The sequence below is a fragment of the Crocuta crocuta genome, unplaced genomic scaffold (genome assembly GCF_008692635.1).
Source record: "Crocuta crocuta isolate KB4526 unplaced genomic scaffold, BGI_CrCroc_1.0 scaffold24, whole genome shotgun sequence".
In the NCBI taxonomy this organism is placed as follows: domain Eukaryota; kingdom Metazoa; phylum Chordata; class Mammalia; order Carnivora; family Hyaenidae; genus Crocuta; species Crocuta crocuta.
This window is the reverse complement of record NW_027530974.1, coordinates 13,374,995-13,397,409: the sequence shown is the minus strand read 5'-3', so window position 1 is coordinate 13,397,409 and position 22,415 is coordinate 13,374,995. Positions and strand designations below refer to the sequence as shown.

At 44.1% G+C, this 22,415-nt stretch overlaps 1 long non-coding RNA gene across 3 annotated transcripts in view; it reads left to right on the top strand.

Annotated features, from left to right (window-relative positions):
- The window catches only part of LOC144236381 (uncharacterized), a 64,003-nt gene that overhangs the window by 4,104 nt on the left and 37,484 nt on the right, over nt 1–22,415 (top strand). For 2 of the 3 annotated variants that reach the window (XR_013336506.1, XR_013336508.1), the window contains exons 2-3: nt 756–949; nt 5,968–6,109. This is a non-coding gene — a long non-coding RNA (uncharacterized LOC144236381). Of the gene's footprint in view, nt 1–755; nt 950–5,967; nt 6,110–13,193; nt 13,534–22,415 lie in introns of those variants that run through there. The other variant, XR_013336507.1, reaches the window with a different exon arrangement.

The following is a 22,415-nucleotide window of genomic DNA, read 5'->3' as shown; positions in this document are numbered from 1 at the left end:
GGTTGGGGGCCTCATTGGGCTTTCTGTTGCAGCCATACTTACTGTACACCTTCACTTAGCAGGTCAGATTATATTGGCCAGGGAACTTATTTGTCTCCACCATTAGATTGGAAAAAAGTTTTTTTAACATTTATTCATTTTTTTGAGAGACCGAGAACATGAGTGGGGGAGGGGCAGAGAGAGAGAGACATAGAATCTGAAGCAGGCTCCAGGCTCTGAGCTGTCAGCACAGAGCCCAATGCAGGGCTCAAACCCAGGAACCGTGAGACCATGACCCGAGCCCAAGTCAGACACTTAACCAACCAAGCCACCCAGGTGCCCCTCCACTATTATACTTTTAACTCCATGAAGGTGGAGGCTGTCTGCCTTATTTATTTTTATTCTTATTTATTTAGTTTTTTAAAGTAAGCTCCAGGGCCAACATGGGGCTCGAACTCACGACCCCAAGATCAAGACTCACACGCTCCACCGACTGAGCCCACCAGGCGCCTCTGTCTGCCTTTTTTATAAGTGTATCCCTTCCTGCTGGCACACTGACACAGTATGTGCCATTCAATGTTTGATGCATGAATGAACAAATGAATGGCCAGCTGAATAAGGAATTAGAACTATGGAATATTCTTTTTAAACTTAATTGTGTCATCCTTCTCTTATCCCATCCCCAATCAGCCTTAGCAGAACATTATCTTCTAAAACCTTTGTTTCAGATTCTCTGGATCTTAAATTTCTTCTCTTTATCTCACCTGTCTCCAAAGGGACAGAAACTGATGTTCACGATGATGGGTCCCGAGATACGAAGAAGCCTAGAAGCGATGAATTGTCAGAGACCAGAGTACAGTCTTAATTTTTTTGAAAATTCCTAAGTGGATTCATGACAGTGTCCATCTGTAACTCTTGATCAACGCCAATGTTAACATGCTCCAACAAGGCAACCGTCTGCCCATGCTGGGTAAGGAAAACATCCCTTTCTTTTGTAAATGCGTTTCGTTTCTCGGAAGGGATTCCATACCTGCTGCCCATTCCATTTTCACCAGTTCATGAGATAATGAGAAGAGATGGTGGGGGGTATATTTCTATTTCACAGGTTTAAAAGCACAGGTTGTACGGGCCTCCAGAGCCTCACAACTGGTTGGTGATACATGTGAGATGGGATCCGGGCGCCTGGCTGGTTCACGCCGTAGAGCATGCAACTCTTCATCTCAGGGTCTTGAGCTTGAGCCCTATGTTGGGGGTAGAGTTTACTTTAAAAAAACAAAAACAAAAACAAAAAACAGGGGCCCCTGGGTGGCTCAGTCGGTTAAGCGTCCAACTTCGACTCAGGTCATGATCTCATGGTTTGTGGGTTCGAGCCCCGCGTCAGGCTCTGTGCTGACAGCTAGCTCAGAACCTGGAGCCTGCTTCAGATTCTGTGTCTCCCTCTCTCTCTCTGACCCTCCCCTGCTCATGCTGTCTCTCTCTGTCTCGAGAAATAAATAAAACGTTAAAAAAAATTTTAATAATAAAAAAATAAACAAACAAAAAAAACATGTGAGAGAGGATCCATTCCACTGATAGTTAACTGGCCCACTGCTCTTGCTGCCTGTGGTCTCTGTGACAATAGCAGGAAAGTCCAAGTTAGTGAATAACTGAAAGTTGTACTGGACATTTGTATTTTTCTTTATAGTATTTTAGTTGCTGAAATTCCCTTTCCAGTCCTTTTTTCGTTTTTTAAGACAAAGTGTGTGAGGGCACACAACTGAGCGAGGGGAGAGAGGCCTGGGGGGGAGGGAGAGAGAGTGAGAAGCGAGAGCAAGAGCGAGAGCGAGAGAGAGCGAGAGCGAGAGAGAGAGAGAATTCTAAGCAGACTCCATGCTAAGCATGGAGCCCAGCACATGGCTCAATGCCAGGACCCTGGGATCACAACCAGAGCCGAAATCAAGAGTCAGACGCTCAGCTGACTGAGCCACCCAGGTGCCCCTCCATTCATTTTCTTTTAATTTTTTTTGCATTTATTTATTTTTGCGAGAAAAGCATGAGTGGGGGAGGGGCAGAGACAGAGCAAACACAGACTCCGAAGCAGGCCCCAGGCTCTGAGCAAACATTCAGCACAGAGCCAAACGCAGGGCTCAAACACATAAACCTTGAGATCATGACCTGAGTCGAAGTCGGACTCTTAACTGACTGAGCCACCCAGGCGCCCACTGTTTTTTTTTTTTAATTTCACTTTCTATTATGAAAATTTTAAACATATAGATAGCAGGTACATAATATTATGACGAACCCGCACATACCATCCCCCAGCTTCAACAATTATCACTCTTTTTCTGTTCTTGTGTCATCTATTCCTTATTTTTTTTCCCTCTGGAGTATTTAAAAATAAATCCTAGACATCATTCCATTTTACCCATAAATACCTCTGTCTATATATATATAGACATATACATACATATATGTAGATAATATATATAAATATATGTTTCTATAGATAAGAGGCCTTTTTTTCTCTAAGACATAACCCTAATCCCATTTCACACCTACCAAAGTCAGCGCTAATACTGGAACACCATCTAATATGCCACTGATACTCATTTTTCCTCCAGGATTGTCGTTTCACTGTTGGTTCATTTAAATCAGAATCTAAACATGTTCACACATTGTCTTTGGCTGATGTCTCTTCTGCTTCCTTAATCTTTTTATTTTGGGAAAGAGGGGCGCCATTTATTTCTTTAAAAAATCAGTTTGGGGGTGCCTGGGTGGCTCAGTCGGTTAAGCATCCGACTTCGGCTCAGGTCATGATCTCAGTTCATGGGTTCGAGCCCCACGTCGGGCTCTGTGCTGACAGCTCAGAGCCTGGAGCCTGCTTCATATTCTGTGTTTCCCACTCTCTCTGACCCTTCCTTGTTCATGCTGTCTCTCTCTCTCTCTCTCTCAGAAATAAATAAAACATTTTTAAAAAATTAAAAAAAAAAAGAAATCAGTTTGCTTGTCCTGTAGAATTCGCCAGGAGTTGGCCGACTGCATCTTCATGGACATAAAAGCTAGGTTTTTATACAACGCATGACATGTAATTCCTCCCCATGAATTAAATATATTAGAATACTTTATGAACACCCTGTTATAAATATTATTCCACATTCAGCAAGTTTCTGTTGAGCATCTATCCCAAACAGGCTTCTCTTTGTAACCTCTCAGTTAATGGGCAACATCTTCCATACCAGGAGCCTTGGTCAGATCTTCGCATTGTTTCTTCTATTTCCACAGCATACCTTCAGCCACAAATCCTGCCTAACAAATTAATACTCTTCGCTTTTTTTTTTGTTTGCATTTTATTTGTTTTTTTAAAGTAATCTCCACAACCAACATGGGGTTCGAACTCAAGACCCCAAGATCAAGAGTCACACACTTCCCAGACTGAGCCCCTGAGCCAACCAGGAGCCTCTGGTTTGTCTTTTTTTTTTTTTTTTTTTNNNTTTTTTTTTTTTTTTTTTTTTTTAATATTTATTTATTTTTGAGAGAGACAGACAGACAGACAGAAACTGAGCGTGAGCTGAGGAGGGGCAGAGAGAGAGGGAGACGCAGAATTGAAAGCAGGCTCCAGGCTCCAAGCTGTCAGCACAGAGCCTGATGGGGGGCTCAAACCCACAAACCAGGAGATCACAACCTGAATCTGAGTTGGACACTTAACCAACTGAGCCACCCAGACACCCCTCTTGTCACTTATTCTTAATTTCTCCCATCAGTACTCTAAAACATTCGCAACTCAGTCTGATTTCCTACAGTGGATGCCAGCTAAATTGTCAGCTTTATGTAAGCTTTACAGTCTTGTCTGTTTACCAGATGGCCAGATAAAGATATCCCTAGTACTTAACACATTCTCCTACATACAGTAGGTAGACAGTAAGTATTTGTTGAATATGAATGAATAAAGGAACTTCTTAGCCCCAATCATTATGTTTTTTCTCATGAAAACACTTAGTCTAGATTCATCTTCCTAACACGTCATCATAATATTCTCTTCTCTTCCAAACGCATGAATTGTTCGCCTTTGACTAAAACCTCGTCATTGCTCTGTCTTTACGGAGTACATGTTAGATTCTGTGGTGAGCTAGAACCAGTTCATACTGTTTTATGGGCCGATTACTATATGTTCAGGAATTCTGTGAGCCGATCGGCATCACGTTGATAGTTTGAAATTGGCCATGACGGGAGCATTGACACCATGGAAATTGGCAGATGCCACAGACCAGGGTTTCCTTTCGGCCGAGAGCCCAATGGTAAACGCAGCCTGGGCCTGTGTTCAGCACTGCCACACACAAGGCCACGATCAGCTTGTCTTCTGTAAATGTAGAAAGTGCTCAGCTTGGTCTTGGAGTCCCGCTGTTATGTGGATTTTTCTTACGTATTGGGATTTACACTCTGTACCCTCTGCTCATAAACCATCTATCGAGTAACTCGACTGTCCTCATGGCTCCATTCCCCCCACAACTTGGCCTCTTTTATTTAACTCTAAGCTTCCAGAGTAAGTTTCCACCTCTGAAAACCAGCTCGTGGCACAACGCTTGGCCTAGAACAGCAACGACCATCGCACACATACTGTGGGCCTGGCTTTTTGATGAACTGTCATCATCAGCTTATGAAGTACTGTTTTCCCCATTTTACAAACAAGGGAACTGTTCCCGCTGCAAACACTTTTCATCCCTTAACCTCCATTTCAGTCCATGTCACCACCTTCCAGCCAGGCGCGTAAGACTTTAACCCAGGAGTCGTCTTTGATTCCTCTTTTCTCTCAGTCCCCCAACAGCCATCATTCCATCATCAGGTCCTGTTGTCTGAACCCCCAGAATAGACTGTGAGTTTATGCACTTCTGTTCATGCCGATCGCTACTATCCCAGCGGAAGCTACCGGCTGCTTTGGCCTCGGTTACTGCGTTCCCTGCTGGTACCCTTCCCTTTATTCCAGTCTTTGACTGAAGGTCAAAGTGGTCTTTTTAAACACGTAGGTCAAGGGGCACCTGGGTGGCTCAGTCACTTAAGCGTCTTTCATCAGCTCACGTCATGATCTCACGGTTTGTGGGTTTGAGCCCCGAGTCAGGCTCCACACCGTCAACGCAGAGCCTGCTTGGGATTCTTTCTCTCTGTCCCTCCCCACTCATGCTTTTTCTCTCTCTTGCTCAAAATAAATACACTTTAAGTTTTCCCAGGACTTCCCAGAGCATTTGTTAATGTAACCAGATCGGGCTCAAGATGGAGTGGCTCATACTAAGCTCGACATCAGCAAACCAAAATTTACCTGTTTCTCTGCTTGGCTCCCAGAAGCGGAGGGCCCATGCCAATCAATCCGTGCTGGTCTGATCCTGGCTCCTAGACTTCCCTTTGCTCTCTGCAAAGAAAATAACCCTGCTTTAACCAATCAGCAACTCCCTAGTAGAATTCCTTGTTTCTGCTCATTTTGGCCTATAAAGGTTAATTTTTTTATGTTTATTTTTGAGAGAGAGAGAGAGAGAGAGACGGAGCATTAGCCCAGGGAGGGACAGAGAGAGGGAGACACAGAATCCAAAGCAGGCTCCAGGCTCTGAGATGTTAGCATGCCTGAGGCTGGGCTCAAACCCGCAAACCCGAGATCATGACCTGAGCCCAAGTTGGATGCTTAACCGACGGAGCCACCCAGGCGCCCCTCAGTTTGGTCCATTAAACCCTCTCTAATTGTACAACAATTTGGAGCTCCTTCCTTTAAAAAAAAAAGATTTTACTTTGAAGTGGTTCCTATACCCGACACGGGGCTCGAACTCACAACCTCGCAATCAAATGTCGCACGTTAAACCAACTGAGGAGTCCTGGGAGCTCCTTCCTATCTGCTAGATTGACTGTGACCGGATTCATGAACTGCTGAATAAAGCCAATAAGATCTTTAAAGTTCACTCAGTTGAATTCTTGCTCCTTAACACATTTAAGCTACGGCTTTACCTCCTTGTACCTCTTCTCTCCAAGAGCAGCTCCAGTCACCTGGATGTCCTCTCTGCCTGTAGTGGGCCAGGCTCCCGTATTTGCACTTGCCCCTCCTGGGCCCGGCTCTTCGGATCTCCCCCACCTGAGAGCTTCTGCAGGTCTTAGTCCAAGTGCCACTTCCGCGGTAAGACCTTCTCTGACCTCTGTCCCAATTCTCACACATTATTCTGTTTCTTTCCTTCTTGCAACCGGATCCTATTGAACTACAGTTGGTGTCTCTCCCGGACCAGCAGTTCCACAAGCGGAGAGTCCTGTCTCTCAGGCGGACCCGCTGGAAAGCCGGGCGCAGGGGAAGTATCACGCTGTAGGTACCTGCGCTGATTTAAAACAGAACAAAACTCTGTCCATCAGTCAATCCATGAGGAAAAGAAACGATCCAAGGCTCGAATCCGAGCTCTTTGGTTAAATGGAGACTGTGGTTCCAACCAAGGCGCTCCCCTGACCTCCATCTGGAGGGGAGCTGGACAGAGAGGTGAGGCAGAGAACCTCTATTGCCAGTTGGCATCCCTGTCCGTGAGTCCCCAAAGTACACTGGCTTGGGGTGCGGTTTCCAGAATTGGGTGCCCCGCCTTTCACCTGAGGCGTGGAGGAGAGGGGACCTCACCCATAGTAGAACATTTCTGAGAAGGACAATTCACGGCAGTCTTTTGGAAGCCATTCTCTGGGGAATTAAAAAACACGACAGGACCGAAATTAGAGCTCAAGGGCGGGGCAGCGAGGGAGGTGACTCGTTTGACTGTGGGAAGGTTTAGGATGAAAAGGAATCTTTTCGAATTTAGATAACCATTGTTTTTCCTGAAAGAAGTCTCAGGCGTTACCTGTGAGCAGGAGAGAACCTACCGAAAGAGGCAAAGGAGGAAGAAGGGGGGAGATGGGGATTTGGGATATTTTCCCTTTTGGACAATGCGCTGATTTTCATGAAACAAACATCCTGGAGGATTTTTTTGTTTATTGTATTTGTGTGTGTGTGTGTGTGTGTGTGTGTGTGTGTAACAAAGGTTTATTTCTTCTGTCCTAGATTTGCTACCTTCTTCCATTTTCTTTTTATTGAAGCGTAATTGACCTACAATATTATATTAGTTTCACGCGCACAACACAGTGATTGATAGTTGTACACACGGCAAACTGATGTTTACTGCGTTTGGCTTATTGTTACCTTTGCTAATCTTGGAGACTTCCCCTTCCTTTGTTTGTGTTGTCAGGATATCGGGGAGGGGGGGGATTTTAAGAACTTCCCCTTCCAGGTACCAATTCTTTTAAGTTTTTCCTTCAAATGCAGATAAAACACTTACCATTTGAAAATGTTGTAGTTAAAGAGAGGGAGGGGTGGTTTCTTAAACCTAAAACTGACTTCCTTTGCTCTGGGGGGAGGGGTGTTCAGACACCGAGAGGACACTTTGAGGAAAGGTAGGCAAAGGAGGGTGACGGGGTTGCTAAATTCAACAGCAGGAAATAACTGAAGCGGGATCAAATTATAAGACATCAAATCCCACACAATTTGACATTAGACAACTTTTTATGGTAAAATGTTAAGTACTTAATATTTTATTTTCATTGCAGTTCATCCTGCACCGTACCCCAAAGCTATTTGTTCTTAGAACAAATGTGCATATGCTTATTAGATTTAACAATTCACTGCTTACAGTTAGCAAAGGGGTCAGGCTAAACCTGCCTCCGTTGAATGAAAAAGCCTCATTTGCACTTGTGGAGACGAAAACATTAGTGCTCAAACCAAAAGGAGATGGGGCTGGAGGGATTCTATGTGAGTAACGCTGACTCCATCCTTTTATTCTTTCATAACATTTCTCTTCCTGTGCCCCTGTGAGTGAGGACTGTTCCCCCCATGTGTTTAAATTTGAGACTGGCTGATCACCTAAGAAGTAATCAAGACAGTTCCAGAACTTAAGCCAGAGTGAAAAGCTAGTAACCCCTAGGCCTCCCTTCTGTTATCTACCTCTCTTTGCAAATGGCGTTTACTGAATATTTGATGCGGTAAACTCCCAGGAGGGGAAATAACGTACCAAAAATGAGTTCTTTTATTCATTCTGCTGATTTTTGTCTCTTCAAAAGGAAATTTAAATTCATTTTTCTAGACCCGTACTAACGTTTGGATTCCCTCGTAAGGAAAAAAAAGAAGGGGGGGATGTTTTTTGGGGGCCAAGAGCTGAATCATGAGGCCGTTGACGAACTGGGCCGTGTTTCCTTTGCTCTTCCAACCACCTCACAGCAGCCTTTCTCTGGGGACGTGCGGGTGACATTCTGAGGCTGAGGCTCTTTTCCAGTTGATGAAATGCTTCGTCATTGCTGTCATCATCAGCAAGGCAGGGGGAAAGACGCATCTTCAGTAATAAGGCATGACTGTAATTCCTCACCCTCTGGCTATTATTAATCATGATTCATTTCATGAAAGAAGGAATAAAAGCCTCTGTAGACCCAAAGCACATCTAAACTGGAAAGATTTCAGGTTTGGGCATGTGAGGTCTTTCCATGTATAAAGGGGAGGAAATGCGTGTTCTCCTGAGGGAGAGCCGTCTGGCTGGAGCAGACGAGATAGCCGGATCGGGCTCTTGCCTGAGAAAGGCCTTAAAATCATGAGAAAATAAACTCATCCCCTTCGGACTCTCCATTAACAATCCGAATTGATTTAATATTCTGCAGTGATGTTATTTGCCTTTTTTTTTTCCTGCTTAGAAAACAAGACATGCCCAAGTGCCTTGGGCTATACGCCTCGTCCTGATTTAGCCTGGAATTATTTGGGGATTATTCACCCTTGCTAACGAATAACTCCCAGGACTACGTAGCTGGAAGAATCTTAGCGATTATCTCGTGCATCCCCTGAATTCAAAGGCGTGGGGAAAAAACAAGAACAATGGGATTTATGGAGTCCTGCTCAGAAGTACCCCCACCTGACTGCAGAATTGAGGGTCGTACCCAGGGCTCTCAGCTTCGAGGCCGTGTTCTTTCCACTGGAAGAGAACAGAAGCTGAGCGTGGGCTCTGAGGGTTCATGAGTCCCGCTGACGCTCAGGACAAGCTGTGCCTAATTATGAATAAAGGACAACCTGGCTGGTGGGTAAGAGGTTACATGCTGGGAGGGCAGGCTTTGCGGAACCAGAAGACCTGGGTTCAAATAAAGGCTGTGTCCCTGCTTGACGGCAACGGTCTTGGGCAAACCGTTGTCCTTTGGTGAAACTAAGAACTAGAAAACCTTAGTTTCCTCACCCAGAAGATGGGTCCGATAACATTACCAACAGGCCCTGGGTGCTGTGAGGCTTGAGACCATGAACGTGCAATGCTCAGCACAGTGCACGGTGTATAGTTAGTACTGGGTAAACATAGGCTAGTATTGCTATTGCTATTAATAAAATGGTTTCTTTACTGAGGGCTAAAATAAGACCAGACAGTGAAGACTAGGCTGCTGTTCTCGCACCGTGTCTTGGCCAGATGCTCTTTCCTTCCTTCTCCGTAGGACAGCTTTTTTTTTTTTTTTTTGCAGTGGAGGCCCTGTGACTTTGCCATTCCCAGCTCAGGCCACACCTCTGGTCAGAGAAGGGCAGTTGCCCCTGGACCTCTCCACACCTTCTCATTTCCTTCTTGTCATCCCTCCTTCCGCTCCTTCCTCCTTCTCCCCTTCTCCCTCTGTCTTCCCTTCGTCAGTTGCTGGCACTAGGAGCACAAGGAAATCCTCCAGCGTCTTTGTTTGCCTAGAGTTTGTTAAAAAGAATGTTCTAGAGTGTGTCACAAATAAATTTTGTTTTCGGAGGCATGACAGACCAGAGACGTGCGTTTGAGAGAGGACTGGCTGATGGCTGGTGGCCCTGGCCGGCTCTTCGAGGGTCCACCTCAGCTGGGGTCCGCCCCGTGTGGCCTCTGACAGGTGGCCTGGAGGCATTCTTTGCCCCTGGGCTCCCTTGGGTTGACAGAGACTTTGTCACACCTTCATCCTCAAGGCTCCCTCTGCTACTCTCACTGCTGTCCTTCCCTCCCTCCCTTCCTCCCAAATAGGCTCCACACCCAACATGGGGTTTGCACACCACCCTGAGATCAAGTCGCAAGCTCTACCTACAGAGGCTGCCTTGTGCTACTACCCTCCTGTTTTCTTCCCGCATGTTCCCTGTGAGCCACTGTCCTAGCTTCCGCTCCCCAGAGAATCCAAGTGATACACACAATAGTGTCCCATCTCTAGGTCTGTACGCGTGGCGCACATACATGTCAGAAAGGGGGACAGACGGCATTCGCCCAGGAAAGGGCGCGGAAGGGAAGAAACGGTCTAAGTACCAGCCATGTGCTGGGCACTGAACCAGACCTTGTAACTGTGATTTAGTCTAGTCTTCGTAACGGAACTGTGATGTAGGTTTCATTACTTCCATTGCTGGTCAAGTCGCTAAGGCCCCGGACGGTTAGGAAACGTGCCCGAGGTAAGCAGGAACTGAAGGGGTGGGGGCCGCCACTGGCACCCAGTGTTCGGATGTTTCTGTCGCTGTGCCCAGCACAGGGTAAAGCAGCGCGGCGGACCCCGATCCCTTCCCAGAGCCCCGTGGTCCAGTGGTATCTGCACCAATGCTCAGGAATTCTTTTTTTTTATTTTATTTTTTTTAATAGTTTATTTTTGAGACAGAGAGACAGAACATGAGCTGGGGAGGGACAGAGAGAGAGGGAGACAGAATCTGAAACAGGCTCCAGGCTCTGAGCTGCCAGCACAGAACCCGATGTGGAGCTCGAACCCACGAACCGCAAGATCATGACCTGAGCCGAAGTCGGACGCTTAACCGACTGAGCCACCCAGGTGCCCCACCGATGCTCGGGAATTCTACCCGAGCCATCAGAGCCAGGAGGAATCATTCAGTGTCGTGTGCAGGACAGAGAAATTAGAGTCCTTCATTTCGCTCCACAAACTCCTTCCGAATCTCCTGCCCTGATCCAGCCCTTTCCCCGCAGCCAGTTTCAGACAAAGAACTAAGCCTAATAAAGGTAAAACCCATAACTGTTATTACAAAGCGATAATAATACAAAGTTAGCTTGCCCTTAATACCAGAGTTCTCATGATCCATCCTGTTTCATCCACACATTTTCTTGCTTCGTATTTGTTCTTCCATCTGCCTTGCAAAGATCTGTCTCCCCTCGTGAGTGTTCCGTTGGGTCTGTCCTCCTGCTGACCCTGAATTTCAAGGAGGAGGCAGATGCTAAGCGGCTGCTCAGCCCTCTGGCTATACTTTGAGCCTCAGAGAGACAAGCAGGTACCTGATTTTCTGCTGCGTTACAAATAGGGAAACAAGAAGGAATGACCTGGATTGTATGGACTCCGCGGCACGGCTATACCGTGCTTGGTTGTCTTCCTGTGCTTTGGCTCAGAGGAAATTCTGAACGTGATTAAGCATTTGTTATATAGTCTGTCTCTTGGACCCTGGATGTATAAACACTGTATCTGGGTCTGCCATAGGAATGTCATTATCACTTCTTGATGATTTACTTATGTGCCAGGCACCATGACAGGCACTGTATATGCAGCCACTTCACAGCTTTCAAGGTGGCCGTGATTGTCCGGTTTTACATATGAGCAAACAGATTCAGAAAGGTTAAGCAACTGGCTTAAGATCACACAACGAGGCGGAATTAGGAGTTCAAATCAGACTCCTGACTCCAAGCCTGGCCTGTGCACCATGTTATAACGGATCTGGGAAGAAGCAGACTTATAATACCCTGAACCATAATGTTTTAAGATTAATATTAAAGCTATCTAGGGGCGCCTGCATGGCTCAGTCGGTTAAGCGTCCAACTGAGGCTCAGGTCATGATCTCACAGTTTGTGGGTTCGAGCCCCACGTCAGGCTCTGTGCTGACAGCTGGCTCAGAGCCTGGAGCCTGCTTCAGATTCTGTATCTCCCTCTCTCTGACTTTCCCCTGCTCACGCTCTCCCTCTCCCTTTCTCTCTCAGAAATAAATTTTTAAAAAACATTTTAAAAACAAATAAATAAAGCTATCTAATCTCTGTTGTATCCTCAAAACAATCAAGTGAAATGACAATAAGTCAGTAAAAGGACAGTATTTTCCATCCTAGAATATTCTTCCCTTTTTCCTCCTTTCTCTCCTCCCCCAACTACCCCTTTCAAGGCCAAACTTCCAAAATTCGTGCCCATTTCCTCACATCCCGTTCTCTCCTTAGCCTACTTCCCCCCAGACTTCCATGCCCATCTTGTCACAGAACCTGCTCTTGTCATTGTCCCAATGACCTCCATGTCACCAGATCCACCAGACCTGCCCCCCCCCCACATCTTTGTCAGTTTTCAAGGACTATTTGACCCAGTTGATCCTTCCCTTCTTCTTGAAAGACTCTTCGTTTGGTTTTTGGAACACCACACACTCCCTGTTTTCCTCCTTTGTCCTTTGTCACTCCTCGGTGTCCTTCAAGGTTCCTTCTTATCTGCTGGTGGCACATACTACCAACTGCTTACGCAGCAGCCATTCCTTCCTTCTTCCTTACGAATAACCCCCCCCACTGTCACTCAGGGCAGCCAAGTCCCCAGCTAAAACTACTTTCCGGACTCACAGGGTGTTAGAGGTGGATATGTGTTATAGTTCTGGCCAGCAAAGAAGTCAGCTGAGTAAAGGCTTCTGGGAGAGCCTTCATTTCCAGAGGAGAAGGGGCTAATGTGCCCCCCTGCCACTCCTCCTTTCTACCTGAATTGTGGTTGTATGGCTAAATGTGCAACTACTGTCTTGTGACCTTGAGGCCAAGCTCAAGTATACAGACCTACATGTAAAGGTAGCAGAAGGGGAAGACAGAAGAACTTGGGTTGCTCAGCTCCAGACTCCGTGTTACATGAGAACACACCCCGTCTGTTTTAGACACCCGACCAGTGTTTCCTGTTTACCATTAAATACATTCTGACTTGACACACTACCTGACCTCTGAATATTAGAAACACCCTGGATTTAGCTGTTGGACTCTCTTCTCCTATCTTTCTAATGAGATATAGACACTGGGAGAATGAAGCTCTCAGTAGGCAACTTTATGCATTCCATTAGCTTTAAATAATAATTGTGCCCTAATGATATCCAAATTTATGCCTCTAGCTCAAACTTGTCTTAGTGAGATTTCTAGGTGTTGTTGATTTCTTCTGTGTGTCTCACACATCTGGTACAACAGGAAGCCCTGTTTTTCCTGCCTCTTAAATATGTTCAGAATCCATTCACTTTTCTCCATCCTCAGGGCTACCTCTTTGGAACAAGGCACAGAGAAGGAAAAGCATTTACCCTCACACAGAAATGTCCTAAGGACGTGACTCCCAGAGATGTCCACATGAATGTGACTTTACTCTTTGAAGAGACACTCATCCAGGCAAGTAGCTTGACTGTTCCTTACAGGAAATTCTAGAAAGATCCATCAAATCCATCCGTCAAATGGAAAGATCCATCCAACAATATAAAGTAACAACAGACATTTTATGCCTCAAAATTCTTTTGAACCCCTTGCCTTGAAATTCTCCCTGTGGGGATGCCTGGCTGGCTCAACCAGTAAAGCGTGCAACTCTTGATCTCAGGATTGTAAGTTCGAGCCCCATGTTGGAGGTAGAGATTACATAAAAGTAAAATCTTTTATTTTTTTAAGTGTATTTATTTATTTTGAGGGAGAGAACCAGTGGGGAGGGGCAGAGAGAAAAGGGGACAGAAGATCTGAAGCAGGCTCTGTGCCGACTGCAGGGCATGAACTCACACACTATGAGATCATGACTGAATCTTAACCGACTATAAGCCACCCAGGTGGCCCTAAAATAAAATCTTTAAAAACAAAATTCTCCTCTTGCTAGTTTCAACAATCCTAAATTGTTATACCATGATTTCTCCCTGATTCTAATCAAGCCTCCACACTTAAAAACCTGCCCTAAACCAAACTTCAAATTCTCAATAATTCTACCTTGCCTTTTTCCTTCTAAGACACTGCCAACATTTTGTTCTACCTTCCCGGAGAAAGCTTGTCAACAGGCTGCGTGGGGAAGTCCGCTTTTAAGGACATCATCACTCCTCACCAGGACCACCCCAGTAACTTCTTTGGTTGGTCTCCATTTCCACCCTTGTCCTCAAAGCTAGTCTCTACGTTGCAGCCAGAATGATCTTATTAGAAACAACTGGGCCTCCATGTTCCTTTGCCTAAGACTCTCTGTAGCAGATGTATCCTCACCTCTTAGCCACTTCTGAGTTCAGCTGCCCCTGGGGTGGCCCCAGGTGGGCTTCGCGATTCATCACGCAGTGGCCACCTGCTGGGCACACCTGGGCCTAGAGGCTCTCTGCTTCCCGCCTGGGGATCCCTCCACATTTTGCAGATACTACAAAGCCTGAGGCAAAGGATTAAACAGTCCCAGTTCTACTTTATCAGGATGAGAATTCTGAGAAGCTTGCTTTGTGATTATCAGGAAATGGAGTTTAGATGAAGTTCTGCTTACTTCTGCTGTAAGGGGTAACCTTCCAACTTGCGTTTTCCTTCTTCCCTGTCTTGATCTCTAGCTCTCTCCTCTTCCCTGCGATCATCCCAAATAAACTACCTGCACATGGGTTTTTATTTCAGACCCTGCTTTCTCGAGGAACCCAACTCAGGGACCCCATACTGGCTTTCCCTACCACTTGGAGTAACCTGCACTCTGCCAGCCAATCGCTGCCCAACTGCCTTGCCCTCATCTCATCCCATTCCCCCCGCCCCCCTTGTGCACTGTAGACCCCGGGGCCCCTCCTACGTTCTTGGATATACAAAAATGAAAATGCCAGTAAAAGGCAGCAGAGTATGCCAACCCAAAATATGCTTCTTTGGCATAAGGATTATTTTGAGCTGATTATTTTTGAGAAAAAGCAGACACCAGAGAAGCCCTAAAAACAGTAGAATTTACTCTCTTGTAAGATAAACTGACATTTATAATGGAAATCTCCATTTGTAGGGTCTCTCCTTGTCTGTGCCAGGAAGAGAAAAATGGCAATAAATTATAAGAAACTCTCATCAATGGAGAAGGGGCCAGACTTATACCCATAGAACAACTTTACTGTCCCCTTCCTGCTACCCTGCTAAAGAAACAACAGACTCAAAAAGGAGTCACTTATCCTACACCCCACATCAGCAAACAATGACTTGATACCCATCGTAATTGCAGTTTCAGCCTTTCCTGGGAATGTGACCTTTAACCGGTCAATCTGGAATTACCAGGGACGGAATCTGCCTGTTAGACCTCCTCCTTCCCCCAAAGGATGGTGACCTTGTTTGCAACAATCCACTCTGCTGTAATAATGTCCTTGCCCTTCCTCCTTCTGCCTATACAGATCTCCCTCAACTGAGATAGGGTTACATCCAGATAAACCTATCATATTGAAAAACATCATAATTTTAAAAATTCATTTAATACACCTAAACTAATAAACATCATGGGTCAGCCTAGCCTACCTTAAATGTGCTCCAAACGCTACGAAAAATCCTAGCATACTCCTCAATCGCCCACATAGGCTGAAGAGCAGCAATCACACTACTTACATTAGCATACAGTTGGGCAAAATCATCTAATATAAGGCTTACTTCATAATAAAGTATTGAATGTCTAATGTATTTTCTTTTTAAATTTTTTTTTCAATATTTATTTATTTTTGAGAGAGAGAGAGGCAGACACAGAATCTGAAGCAAGCTCCAGGCTCTGAGATGTCAGCACAGAGCCCAACGCTGGGCTCAAACTCATGAGCTGTGAGATCATGTTCTGAACTGAAGTCCTATACTTAACTGACTAGGCCACCCAGGCGTCCCTCTGATCTAATTTATTGGATGCTGTGCTGAAAGTGAAAAACAGAATGGTTGTATGGGTGCAGAATGGCTATCAGTGTATTAGTGATCATCCTCATGATCACATGGCTCATTGGGGGCTGAGGCTTGCCAGCGCTGCTGAGTCACAGGAGAGTATCCTTTCATATATTGCTCACTCGGGAAGAGATCCAAATTAAAAACCCAAAGTGTGGTTCTTACAGAATGAATATAGTTTTCATGCCATTGTAAAGTAAAAAACTCCCACATCGAATCATCATACGTCAGGGAAAGTCTTCCATTTTGTGTACAGCTTCTCAGAGCTCCTTTCTTTCTGCTAAGATGGGAAGTTGCCCAATTCATGTCCAATTCATTAAATAAAAGTCAATTAGATCTTTTACTCAGTTGAATTTTGTTTTTGAATAGATTTGGTGGCATTAGTGGGATGGAAGGAGGCTTCTGCCAGTTCAGGGACAGTTAGAAACACAGGTGTGGCACCAGTGAGCCCTCTGAGCTCTGTCTTTTTCACCACCTCTGCAGGCCACAGGTAAGTTCCTCTTAGTTTTTAGCTCCACTCTCTTTGTATCAAGCTTCCAGTCTAATTAGCTTTCCAGTCCAGGGCAGGTCAGCTTGAGCTAGCAGACGGTCAGAGGGTTTCACATGGTTTGCAGACCACTAGGCCTTGGCTCAGTCTACAGATACCCCATCTGAGTGAAATACCTCAGCCCTTGGTTTTGTCCCCAGACTCCATGTTGGGAGCTGCTGGTGGGTTTAGGCTTCAGTTCCCCATTTGTACGGAATCTGTCTGTAGTCCCTATTCTTTGGAGCCTGCTGGTTCAATCTTTTTCCTTCTCAGGGTCCATGTTGACAATTGTCAATGGTGTGCAGAAGGCCTTCTCTTGGCCAGGTCACAGTAATATCTCTTGGTTGTGTCTGGTGAGTTAAGGTGCACATGCTTATTTGTCTTGTTTTGTATAGATAAAGGTTATTATGAATGGGAATTTTAATGTTTTTTTTTTTCCTCTAGGAGAGAGAGAGAGAGAGAGAGACAGCGTGAGCAGGGGAGGGTCAGAGAGAGAGGGAGTCACAGACTGAAACAGGCTCCAGGCTCTGAGCTGGCAGTCAGCACAGAGCCCGACGCGGGGCTCGAACCCACGAACCGCGGGATCATGACCTAAGCGAAAGTCAGATGCTTAACCGACTAAGCCACCCAGGCGCCATGGAATTTTAGAAGTCAAAGAGTTGCAATGGGTGGGCATGGGTGGAGCACTTGAAAGCTATTAGAGCCTTTGACACTCTCATGTTAGGATAAATTGGTTATGGAATGGGCTAGATTGACACTAGGTGCCCGCTAACTGTAGGAAAATGTGCAAAGCAATGAGACACACTCTAAAACACTACACAGTCAGGACGCCTGGGGGGCTCAGTCGGTTAAGCGTCGGACTTTGGCTCAGGTCATGATCTCACAGTTCGTGGGTTCGAGCCCCGCGTCGGGCTTTGTGCTGACAGCTCAGAGCCTGGAGCCTGTTTCAGATTCTGTGTCTCCCTCTCTCTCTGACCCTCCCCTGCTCACGCTGTCTCTCTTTCTCAGGAATAAATAAAACATTAAAAAAAATTTTTTTAAACAAAAACACTATACAGTCTCCAACACAATGACATATTCCCATTAGGTATTAATTTAGCTCCCAGATACCCAAAGCCTTAGCTAAAATAGAACAGGACACATAAGCTCAAAAGAGTGAAGGTCACCACCTTCAGCATATCTCCCTAACTTATGTCCAAAAGCTATGGTCATAGAAGCTGTAAGTTTCTACAAAAATGGCAAAAATTAAAAACACAAAAGTTATCTAGAACAACACCTAGGCCTCCCCATTATATCCTTCTAGGGGTCCATCATCAAAACTCCAACCCTGGGATTGAAGACTCAATTTGTAATAACGTGGGACACTGGGAAAGAGGCTGTCCTCAAGGACTCTATGCAAATTCTTCAACATCAATATTGAACGCCTTTCTGTCTCCCCGAAAGAAGAGCTCCCATGTAGACCCCTCCCAGAGTTGAGACTCTGAGGGATTTTTCTGGTAAACTGTGACGTTGCCTTAAACAGCCAAGGGAAACAAAAACTAAAATTAATGGATAATCTCAGCAAATTCTGGTAGATCTCAGAGGCTGTAGAGGAGATCTTGGGAGCACTGGCAGAAACCAGTGAAGAATGAGAAGTCTTACGAGAGTCAGCCTTCCCAAATCTCTGTCTGTAGTGCCCAGTTGAGAGAAGAAATTAAAATTTCACATTGATGGGGGCGCCTGGGCGGCTCAGTCGGTTGAGCGTCCGACTTCGGCTCAGGTCATAATCTCATGGTTCGTGGGTTTGAGCCCCATGTCGAGCTCTGTGCTGCCAGCTCAGAGCCCGGAACCTGTTTCAGATTCTGTGTCTCCCTCTCTCTCTGACCCTCTGCTGCTCACACTGTCTCTCAGAAATAAATAAAACATTAAAAAAACAAAACAAAATAAAATAAAATAACATTTCACATTGTTGGAGCTCCTGGCTGGCTTAGTCCATAGAGCATGTAACTCTTGATCTCGGGGTCAGGAGTTTAAGTCCCCATGTTGGGTGTAGAGCTTACTTTTAAAAAATTTTTTTCACATTGTCTCTTCCTTTCCAAATCCAGACTCATTGATCCTTTTTCTGTCAAGTATGGTAATTATCTTCCTCCTTGTCTCACTTTGAGTCCTAAGAGCTTGTTTTGGGGGGTGTCTACATGGCTCAGTTAAGCGTCTGACTCTTGATTTCGACTCAGGTCATGATCTAGTTGTTTATGAGTTCGAGCCCTGCGTTGGGTTCTGCGCTCACAGTGTGGAGCCTGCTTGGGATTCTTTCCCTCTCTCTCTCTCTCTCTCTCTCTCTCTCTCTCTCCCTCTCTCCCTCTCCCACTCTCTCTGTTTCTCCCCGACTTGTTCTTTCTCTCTCTCAAAATAAATCAATAAAACTTTTTTAAAAAGACCTTGTTTTGGCTTCCTGCCTGCCTGGTACAGAGATAGTCCTCTAGGTTGTCAGTTCTTTCTTATGACTATCCTAGGACATAACTCTAGATTGTGGGAAGGTAGGATCCTTTGCACTCTCTCTGGGGATCCACCCTCTTACGTCTGAAAGGACTGTTAAGTACCGCCTGAAAACTGACAAGCTCTGTGTTCTCCCCTAAGCTAAAATAAAGCTATGTTCCCAGAGGGAAAGATACGCCCTCTAAAGCTTTTGTGGGAGGATTCCGCATTTCAGAGACATTCTAAACATAAGACCTACTAAAACATTCCAAAGAGAAGCAGCTCTATTTTTTTAAATAGATTCTTTTTTTAAAAAAATTTTTTAAGGTTTTATTTATTTCTGAGAGAGACAGTGTGAGCAGGGGAGGGTCAGAGAGAGAGGGAGATACAGAATCTGAAACAGGCTCCAGGCTCTGAGCTAGCTGCCAGCACAGACCCCAATGCAGGGCCCAAACCCATGAACCATGAGATCATGACCCGAGTAAAAGTCAGATACTTAACCGACTGAGCCACCCAGGAGCCCCGAGAAGCAGCTCTAAACCAGAACATAGAAATCTTTTGATTTCCATCTTAGCTGAAAATCTCCCTGATATACACGGTGAACTGAAGTTAAGAAGGTCGGATGGGTAGATCAACCTATGATGTTATTTTAAGTTGCAACCCAATTCCTTGAGGAATTAGAAGCAACCATCTTGATCCTACAAGTATTTGTGAGACCAGAGATACAGTTCTGGAAACAATTCAAAGTCCACCCCTCTTTTTTTTAACAATTAACCTCCTCTATTCATCTCAAAAGGCTTGTAGGTATCATAGAAATTCCAGCCTTAGTAAATAAAAATCCTTCTTGAAGGAGCATTGCATTCCTTCCCCATGACTTTGAGATGTAAATGTTCTACCTGCTCTTCTCCAGCAACCCTCTCTTCTCATCTGGCTATCTCCTTGAAACACAAACTTCAGGGAGCTTCATTCTTATCAGAAAAAAAAATCAGAAGGAAAAAAAGTGATTTGAAGCTTAGGAGAATGGAGAAACCTTAAGTTTCTTCCCCACAAATATTGGTGAAAAAAACTTAAGCCATCCAATCAGGTAGCCTTAACTTACTACAACTGCCAGAAATACAGGTTGGACCCAACTTTTATTTTATAACTAGTGAGTTTTGTCTTAATGTACCTGATTCTTGGCTTAAATTTGGAAATAGAGGCATACGGTGTCTATTCTGTATGTATGCTCATGTGTGTCTGTGTGTGTCTGTTGTAGATGTATGATAATTTTCTGCCTCTGGATGGTATTATTACAATTAATTTATAAACAGCACTATTTAATTGGCTTTATGCAAGCTAAATGCTTATGTGAATTAAATATTCCTAAAATTCTCAGAAATATAATAGAAAGTAACCCAGATATTTCTCAAGTTCACGTGATCTGACATAATCTTTGTTAAAAAAAAAAAAGCTAGTTTAAATTTAGATTAATTAAACTGCTAGGTCTTCAGAATTGTCAGTGTTAAAAGTGATGCCTATGTAGTGTTTATTCTCCCGGGTTTTACTAGCTGAATAATTGCATGTTGTTCCTACTTCAAAATTTGTCAGCATGGAAAATTTGGTATGATGAAAATTTCATAAATAATCTAAACATAATTGTTGAGAACAAGTGAATTAAATACATTTAAGTGGAATAAAAATTTTTAGGTAAATTTTTTAGTTTTCCCAATCATTTTGGTGATCTGAAATCTTAAAGTTTTGCCATGTTGAATTAAATGATGGATAGTTATTTATAGCTATTTAATATCTAGGTCTTTTTTAAGTAAGATAAAGTATTGAAACATTAATGACAATAGGTTTATTTATTTTTGGCTTCCTTTACAGAGGAACTAAAGTTATTTGGGTCTGCTGTTAAACATGTTTTGTGCCACAGTGGAAAATTTACTACGAGGAGAATATACTTTCAGGAATGGTAAAACATACTCATAAATTTGTCAGTAACAGATCATTCACAATTGTTTAAGGCTACTAGAAATAATAAGGGAACAAAGTCTGTATGCAAAGAAAGTAGGATGTGTCTTTTTTGGTACAAGAAAGTCATGAGGGAGGGAGGTGCATTTTGTTGAGGGAGAAGAAAGTAATTTTGGGGCACCTGGGTGGCTCAGTCGGTTGAGGTTCCGACTTCAGTTCAGGTCATGATCTCACGGTTCGTGGGTTCGAGCCCCGCGTCGGGCTCTGTGCTGACAGCCAGGTCAGAGCCTGGAGCCTGTTTCAGATTCTGTGTCTCCCTCTCTCTCTGACCCTCCCCTGCTCACGCTGTCTCTCTCTCTCTCCTAGAAATAAATAAAACATTTAAAAAAAATTTTTTTTAATTTAAAAAAAGAAAGTAATTTTGTCCTAAAATAAGAATAGGAAAGAGGGAAAACATAGGACCAAATCTGACTGTAAAAAGAAAGAAAAAAAAAGCTGTACAGTTTGTGAAAGAGGAATCTCCTAAGAATTTTATGTGTAGTCAGGATGGCTGAGATTAAAATGAATTTATTTGAATTAAAAAAAAAGAGTATTGCTATCAAAAGTAAACTGGTTCAAAATTAGAATTTGTTTTTCTCTCTGTTAAAAGGACAAGGTGTCTTGGACTATTGATCTGCTCTTGATAAAATATTATCAAAGGTTTTTCTTTACCTTAAAAGCAATCTGTGTAGAGAACAAAGATCTAATGTTTTATCAAAATATTTCCTGAGCTTTGTGTTATTTTTATCATCAGGTCTTTAAGAGAACTGAGTCTTCTCAATATTATGAGCTAGGTTTTGTCCACAACTATGTAACCTTCTGCACTTGCCTTTGAAACCCTTTATTGTAATTTTGACCAAATAATAATTAAGTATTGTTTTATAATAATCTGTGGTCCTATTAATCAAGTGTTGAAATCTTTTGATATTTTTGAGAAGCTTCCCCAGATCAAATTCTTTTTTAAGGTTTGTTTTGTGTATTGTTTTGTTTTGTTTTGTTTTTATTAATCTCTATACCCAATGTAGGGCTCAAACCCACAACCCCAAGAGCAAGTATGCTCTTCCAAATGAGCCAGCCAGGTCCCCCTCCCCCTCCCAATCAAATCCTAAATGAAGTCTTTCTGACCTTGAACTAACATTGAGATTTTTCAGAGGGTCCCTGGAACATCTGAAAATATTTGTTCTGGGGCACCTGAGTGGCTTAGTCTGTTAGGCATCCAACTTCGGCTCAGCCAACTTCGGCTCTCATGGTCCATGAGTTTGAGCCCCACATTGGGCTCAGTGCTGACAGCTCAGAGCCTGGAGCTTGCTTCAGATTCTGTGTCTCCCTCTCTCTTTGCCCCTCCCCCACTTGCATTCTGTTTCTCTCTCAAAAATAAACAATAAACATTAATTTTAAAAAATGAAAAAATTTGTTCTCCTTTATAAAAAGAGAGATACTAAATCCAGGTTTATTTGATATGTTAAAATTAGATGCGAAGCATTGCCAAGTAAGAATACTAAGCCTTCTTTTTGTTGAATTTGTATAGGAATATAAATGCTCTGCTGATTTATGGTGAACTCTCCTCAGATCGTTAACCTTGGGCAATTCCAAGACTTTTTGTTTCGGGAATGTGTGTGTGTGTGTGTGTGTGTGTG